This window comes from Octodon degus, unplaced genomic scaffold (genome assembly GCF_000260255.1).
Source record: "Octodon degus isolate 3935 unplaced genomic scaffold, OctDeg1.0 scaffold00061, whole genome shotgun sequence".
In the NCBI taxonomy this organism is placed as follows: Eukaryota; Metazoa; Chordata; class Mammalia; order Rodentia; family Octodontidae; genus Octodon; species Octodon degus.
The window spans coordinates 6,683,288-6,691,519 of NW_004524637.1; positions in this window are offsets into that span (position 1 = coordinate 6,683,288).

Below are 8,232 nucleotides of genomic sequence, written 5' to 3' on the forward strand. Positions count from 1 at the left end.
GAGAGGAGAAAAGAGGAGAGGAGAGGAGAGGAGAGGAGAGGAGAGGAGAGGAGAGGAGACGAGACGAGACGAGACGAGACGAGACGAGACGAGACGAGACGAGACGAGACGAGACGAGACGAGACGAGCAGCAGAAGCCCTTTCCATTCTTCTGGAGGAGCTGTCCTTGTGTTACGGTCTAACTGAGAATTCAATGAGAGAAAGAAAAAGGCATTTTCTTTACTCCAGCAAGGGAAGCGAGGGGAAGAGACAGACAGCCGAGAATCTAAAGCCAGAACGGCGACCTCCCCGCCATCCCCGTCATCCCTGAATGACCTCCGAGAGCCCATCGCAGGGTCTCTGATAAAGCGCGTCCTCTTCGGATTACAGCAGACGCTTTGTCATAGCCTCCTCTAAATATCTAACATTCACATTTTCTTGTTCTTAAATTGAACCTCTCCCCGGACAACAAAGCCAAACACCTCACAGAACGGAACTGTGTGGCTGAGGGAATGCAAACGCCACAGCCCACCGTGGAAATCCGCGGGATGAGTCCCCAAAGCCCTGAGCACAGCAGTGCCCTCCGATGCAGCTGTGTCACTTCGGGTCATATTCCTAAAGAACTGAGAACTGTATATTCTAGTAATGCACACATCGTCACGGGCAGAGCGGTGCACTTCACACGAGCGGAGCTCTGGAAACGGCCTGGAGGCCAACCGACAGAGGAATGGGCAATGAAAACCCTCAGAAGGAAAACTGCAGTCGTGCCAGTTGCAAAAACGTGAATAGGACTAGAAACCATCTCACTGAGTAAAATTATCCAGACTCAGAAAGTTAAATATCCCATATTTTCTCTTAAATGAAAAATCTGAAATACACATTAATGAATTGAATAATTAAGGGAGAAAGAAATGGAAATCCAAAGGCAGACTTCTGGAGAAGGAGAAAGAAATAAATTGGGAGGGGGCTAAAGCTGATTGGGATATGTGAATTGCATACAAAAGGAAGCACCCTCACCATGCAGTATTAATATGTATTAATAAAAATCTCAGAAATAATCTCTGAAGTGAAAAAAGAAAGGATAACTATAATGAAAGCAGTAATAACTACTTCACAAGAAGACTGATAAAAAATAGAGATAAAAAAAAGATGGAATCCTTCAATGAGCAATATAGGAAAGAAATAGATCATATTAAGCAGAGTCAAAGAGATAAAGGAATAAAATCTTTATAAATTTTTTAAAAATCAAAAGCCTTCTCTTAGTTTAGTGTAATTTGAGGGAGAAGCTCTTATTATAATTTTGACTTAAATCAAATGAGTGCTGTGCCATTTTGAACCTCCAACCCCCTCTTTGGTTTTACAGTGTCAGGATTTAAGGAGCAGTGTCCCTGGGAGAGGCCAGTTTAAGGGGAGTTTCAAAAAGGAGAAAATTCTGAGATCTCTTACCTTGGAAGCTCCATGGAGACAAACTGAAAGAGCTTTATGCTTTTGGCCAGTTCAGTAAATATCGGTGCCAATTTGGGGAAACTTTTCATAACTTTTTCATGTTGACTCTGACCCATTTCAGAGTGCCATTTGGTGCAAGAGATACGTTGAATTTATCTTGGAAAGAAGAATTCCCATGAGGTCCACACTGCTATCCCTGTGGGTGCTGCAGAGGGACACTGCTGTGATGAGCGCCTGGCAAGCTTTACATCCTCTCTGCCTGGTGCATTGCAATATGAGAGAAACTTATTATTTGTAAAAAATGAATGACACAGTTTTTAGCTAGCCATGGCTCTATACATTTAAAACACTGTTCTGTTTTGTTTTGTTTTGTTTTTTAAATAGGCATCAAAATTAGTTTGAGAACTCAGCATATGAGAAGCATGGACACGTACTTTCAGGAGGGTGACTCCCAAGCACCTCCAGGTGTTTCCTGCAGAGGGTGCCATGGAGTCCCGTTGAGCCGCCCCTCAGAGCCAAGATGCTCTGCTGCTAGCTCTCAGCTTTCTGCACCTACAGGAGCTGTGCCCCCTCACCGCCCAGCTTAAGCCACACCTTGGGAGGAAGCCAACATCCGGTGATGAAGCGGTTTAGGGTTAAAGGATCCTCATAACTTGAATCATTTGGGGAAGCTCTGATGGTCAGCCAGCTCTACGTAGCTGTTGTTGAAACCTCTGTGTCCCAGCATTGAAATTCAGCTCCTCTTTCTTCCCAGTACTGGCCTCCCTTGCCTGGGCTAGAACGTGGTGGTAGAGTGAAGAACAAGCCCAGGTCTTCCTGCTGTCAGCACTGCTGTGAGCACACGGAGCAGCCAGGGCCCTCCCCTGTGTCTTGGGGCTTGGCCACTTGACTGGCTTTAGCCCATGGTGTGGGAGCTGAAGAAACAGTGCTCCCACTGCACACCCAGATCTCTACGTGCCTGGAGCACAGCCCTGTGCCCGCCCCCTTGTCTACCTGTTACCACCATGGGATTATCTTCCCCAGTTGGCTGGAACCCCTTAGCCTTGGACCTAACTTTGATCAGCAGTGTCCCAGAATTATAGCATAAAGGACAGCTTTTAAGCTAAGTGTGGATCAATCAAAGCCCAAGTGGCTCATAAACATTGAGAATAAGTCCTTGTTATTTTATGTCATTAAGATTTCATCACTGATTTTTGCACAGTAGTCTCAGAACCTCCCCCTCCCTCCCTGCCCCTCTCCCTCTCCCCTTGCGCTCTTCCTCCCTCTAGCCCCTCCTTCTCCTTCTCTCCCTCCCTCTCATCCTCTCTCCCTTCCCTGTGTCTTTATAATCAATTACAGAGGCCATTCCTCCTATCCTTTGTAACTGTGTTTGCTATCCTTTGAATTATAACCTTTCTCCTAAAGCAAATCTAATTTTGCCAGTTTATCTACCATCAAATTAACTTTATTATTCTATTTTACTTTTATTCTATAAGTGTTGCAAATATTCACATTTTAAAAGCAACCTAGTTCCTTTAGTTTTTCTTTAAAAAAAATCACTTCAAAGATGGAACTCTTTGATTATCTTCTTCGTTTAAGTTTTAAGTTACTTAGTGAAGTGTTTTCTTTAAAACAACCCAAAAAGAGAACCTCTTTCCTCTACAGTTCTTCATTAAAGTATATTTCTTTATTGATAGTCTCTATGTGCTGGGTTTAAACACACAGCTAAGGTCTTAAAACACAAAGTCCTAATTAAATTTAGGTAAGTAATAAATCGAAAGGCAATCGGAGACTTCATGATTGTCAGGCGTGAGCCTCCAAAACAGAGCTTCCAGGCTCATATGGCTAAAAAAGGTACCAAGATAATGTTGAAAACAATTTGGGGTAGCTGCTCAGCAATGATTAACCAATTATGCTAATAGTTAAATTAAATGCTAATAGTAATTCCATGTGGAATTTAGATGTAACTTCAAATACTAGCTGAGCAATGGCGTAAAGGAAACAAAAATCTCTCCATTGGGGCTGGGAAGATAGCTCAGTGGTCTAAGCACCTGCCTGGAAAGTGCAAGGACCAAGTTCAATCCCTGGTACTGCATGTTGCATGGGCCCAAAACAGGGCATGGTGGTGCAGGTCTGTAATCTCAGTGCTAGAGAGCACAAGACAGGAGGATCACGAGGAGTCTGAACCATGTAGTGAGACTATATCAAACAACTTTTTTTAAAAAATTACTTAATCTACCAACTGTTCCTTTGAGCATCAGACTTTTTCTTGAATTTTTAATTATTTTTTCTCCGTAATCCAGTCTTTGACTCAGATATTCAATCTCAAGTGAAAAATTTTAGATCACATGACTGAGTGTACAAAACCCCAAAATAATCCACAGGTAAATAAATGGAATAAGTAAATGAGTTTCATCAAAATTTTAAGATAAAAGATAAGCATCTAAAAACAACTGCATTTCCTATACACCAGAAAAAAAACAACTCTTAGAAAAATAGATGTTAGAAGAATTAAAGGTATTACTTACAGCAGGCATCAAAAAGACACACCTAACACAGTGTTTGAAAACATATGCAATGTTTCCATAGAGAAAACACAGCACATAATTGAGAAAGCTATAAAAAAAAAATCAAATGAAGATGTCCAATTTCAAATGACGTCATAAACTCTTCAAGAAGGATGACGTAACTCACCTAGAATGTGGTCTAGATCTTCAGTGAAATATATACCGAAGTCCTCACTTCTATGAAAACTGAAAGGCCAACCTTAAAATACTATATGGAAACCCAGTTTAGTCAAAATTGACAAGAAATTCTGAAGAAAAAAAAAATGAAAAGGAAAGAAACCTACTTTGGTAGGCATTAAGTCACATTAGTCTAGATTTTAAGTTATTTTAAATCAACAAACATTTATGTGCATTTATGGTGTACAATATCATGTTTTGAAACATGTCTTCATCTTAGAATGGTTAAATTGAACTCCTTAAATACGTGTTGCCTCATGTACTTCTAGCTCTTTATGAACACCCTTATATTTTGTCCTCTTAGTGATTTCCAAGTAAGTAATATTGTTATAAATTATAACTGTCATGTCACACAACAGACCTCTTTTTTAGTATTTTACCTGCTATTTTTATTTTTTTATTAATTTTATTGAGAAACAAATAGCAATGAGACAGTTTCAAATCCAATTAGTAGGACAGTTACAAAAATTAATACATTGCATATTGTTGTCTTCATAGTGATTATTCATAGTACAAGATGCAGACATGATATCCTGTCCAAACAATATTAGTACAAATCTTTCTTCTCATTGAATGAAGAGAAAGTAGCTGTATATCTATCCTAACTATTTTGTATATATAGATACAAAATGGTCCTTCATTTGTATCCCCTTTTTTGTTTAATTTTGTCAGAAATGGGTATTTCATTGCCATTTAAGTATTGTAGGTATGTGAATTCAGCAAAATAATCCAATATAGTCCAGTAGTCCATAATAGTAGTGAGTTATCCATAGGACTAGTAATGTCAGAAGTTGTTGACTTGAGCCTTTTCAGCTCAGCATATTAATATGACTTTATTTTTTATACCTCATTTTTATACTTATCTGCTGGGTGGTTAAGACCAAGATAAAGCAAGACCTATATAACAAGAAATGTAACTTCTGTATCTAACAAGGTCAGTCAAGTCCGCTCAGGATTTACCCTGAAACCCTGTACTGCAGTTTGTAGATCCTTTGTCAGTGTCAGCCATGTGAATGAGTCACGGCCATTGCTTGACCAATGTGCTTTCTGTGAAAGCCTGAGAGAATGTTTTCTCTCCATGTGACTCTCCTTAGGCACACTCTACATCATCCATCACTTTCTCCTTTGGCCCCATAATCTCCTTGATCAGAAAATTTGGAAAAAATAAAAAATAAATTTAAAAAGAAAATTTGGAACACCACTGAGTTACATGATGTACAACAGACCTCTTGCAGCTACTTCTCACTAGCTGAAGATGTCTACCTTGGACTGTCACTGACCCAGTGCCCTCTCCCTCTCCAGGGTCCTGAGCCAGAACATTTTATTCTCTGTATCTATGAGAGACGTCTTTGGGTCTCACATGTAAGTGAGACCAGCAGCATTTGCTATGCTTTTGTTTATTTTATGTAACTTAGTGTTCTTCGCTTTCATCCACTCTGTCATGAGTGGCTGTATTTTCTTCTTTTGAACTCTGAAGAGTAGTCAATTGTGTGTGTGTACTTGTATTAGTTACTCTTCTCTCATTGCTAGGACAAATACCTGCCACTCAAAATGAGGGAAGGAAAGGTTTATTTAGTTCACAGTTACTGGAGGTTTCAAGACACTGGAGGAGAGGCTGGGGTGCTGCCATGTCCAGGATGACCCTCTCCACCCCTCCAAGAGTGTGCTAGCCTGGGCAGGGGGAAGGGGGTTGCATGCTGTCAGTTTAACAGTTGGCGCCTCTCTTAGGCCCTGCCCCGGTCCTCTGGCCCCGCCCCCAAGCCACTCATGGCTCCTTCAGGAATATCTACCCCATAATTTACATAAGGCTTTGGGGGAACAGCTAGACACAAACCACAACAGTACTACACACACACCCTTTTGAGCATCACTCTGGGTTGAACCCAGGGCCTTCACACTGAGCTACATCTCCAGCCCTTTAGGACTTCTAATTTTTGGACAAGTCTTAAGTGCCTGAATTGCCCAGGTAGGGCCCCTGTGTACCATCTCCTGCCTGAGCCTTTTAGAGTGCGCAGATTGTACACAGGAGCCAAAATGTCCATCCCCCATTTTCTTCCTCGTTCGTTGGTGAGACAGTCAGGTTAACTCCTTATCTTGGCTCTTGTGAATAACGCAAGAGTGAGCATGGACATATAGGTACACCTCCATACAATGTACTAACTTCATTTTCTTTGGATATATACCTGTAGTGCTAATAGGATTGCTGGGTGGTGGTACTAATTTGTATGCCCAGCAACTGTGTCCAACGGCTCCCTTTGGTCCACATCCTCCCCTACACGTTCATATTTTGGATAAGGACCATCCTAACAGGTATGAGCTGCAACAGAACACTGTGGCTCTTCATTTGCATTTATATACCAATTGGCCACCTGTATGTGTACAAAAGTAGCTGTTCAGATCTTTTGTCCATCTTTAATTGTGCTATCTGCTTTTGGCTCTTGAGTTATCCCTTTGGCATTTTAGAAATTAAGCCATTTTCCAATGTATAACTTATGAGTGTCTTCTCTCATTGTGTAGCCTGTCTTTTCATTCTATTTTATCATTTTCTTTGCTGTGCTGATGAGTCTTAGTTTGATGTGACCCTATTTGTCTACTTTTGCTTCTGTTGCTTGTGCTTTTGGAAGCATATTCAAAAGTGTCACTGCCTGACAAGTGCCATGGAGCTTTTCCCCTGTTTTCTTCCAGTAATTTCACAGTTTCCAGTGTTACATTTAAGTCTTTAAAACACTTATGTTGATTTTTGCATGTGGTGTGAAGTGAAGGCCCGATCTGCATGCAGAAATCCCAAGGTTCCTTCATTTAATGTTTGATTTTCTCAGCACGTGTTGAAGTACACAATGACAGCATTCATCCTGAGGAGTTGGGATGTGTGCATGATGCTTCTTAATTCTTTTTTCTTTTTCCTTCCATCTCTTGTCTATGTTGGCAGGAACAATAAACATGCTCTGTGGCAAGTCTGCAGAAGCCAAGTCCTAGTTCCTCCCTACTAGCTGTAGAGCCTGGATAAATAGAATATTGGTGAGTGCATAAGAGAAGCTGGAAAGGGCCGTGTGTCAGGATCGGACATATAACCACTCACTAAATGTTAGCGCTCCTTGTATGCTGTCGATTGTCAGTTCAGAGGTAGCATAACCAGATCTGGCGAGGCATAGCTCAAAGTGACGAACCAGAACGGTGATGTGCAGCTTTGCTGGAGGCAAGGCTTCGCCAAGAACACATGGCTTCATCCCATCAAGCAGCTGCCATGCGGGGAAGGCAAAAGTCAAAGGATTTGGGGGAGAATTTGTGCTCTGTCTTCTGGAGAGTCACTATCACTGGAAATACCATCATACTAAAAATTGAAGAACATGTAAAAGGAAAAATTATTTTAGATTACCTTTTAGTTTACAGATTATTCATGCATGTATGTGCCTTCAAATCACAAGAGTCAACACATCTAGCCAACAAAAATCCAATGTGAGTATTTTAAAAGAAAAGTTTTCGTGTTTCTGAAGTGTCTGTCCTCAGTGCCTGAGCAATCTCCTCCGTGCACTGTCACACCAGGCGTGACAGCACTCTGACCAAGTCACCTGGAAAACATATGACGCTCCATCCCTTTAACTGAGCTACATGCCTGGTATGCTTTACATTAAAACATTAGGAGAATCACTTCCAGTTATGAGCTAAGACCTATCATATCTTGGACACGTGTCACAAAATTAAAATGGAATTAATACACTAATTGGACTCAGCAACCCCACATAACAACATCTACACCTAGGGGCACACTAAATACCATTTCAAAAGCAGGAGGACAGAGAATTGTTTTCAATCAGCGCCTCAGATGGGTGTTAATGTGATTCTACCCAGTTGCTTAATTATGTCACCTCTTTTTATGTTCATTCATTCAAAAAATACTTGTCTAGTGTCGATGCTGGGGCGGGGCATCAGCTAGGTGTTATCCAGAATAAATGATATAGATTCCACTCAGATCTCATGCAGGTGACCTTAAGACAACACAGAAATAAAAGGTCAAGGGATGTGACCCACAGACTATTTGAATGAGTCTGCAGGAGTTCCTGAAAGGATCTGTCCTGCTCAGCAA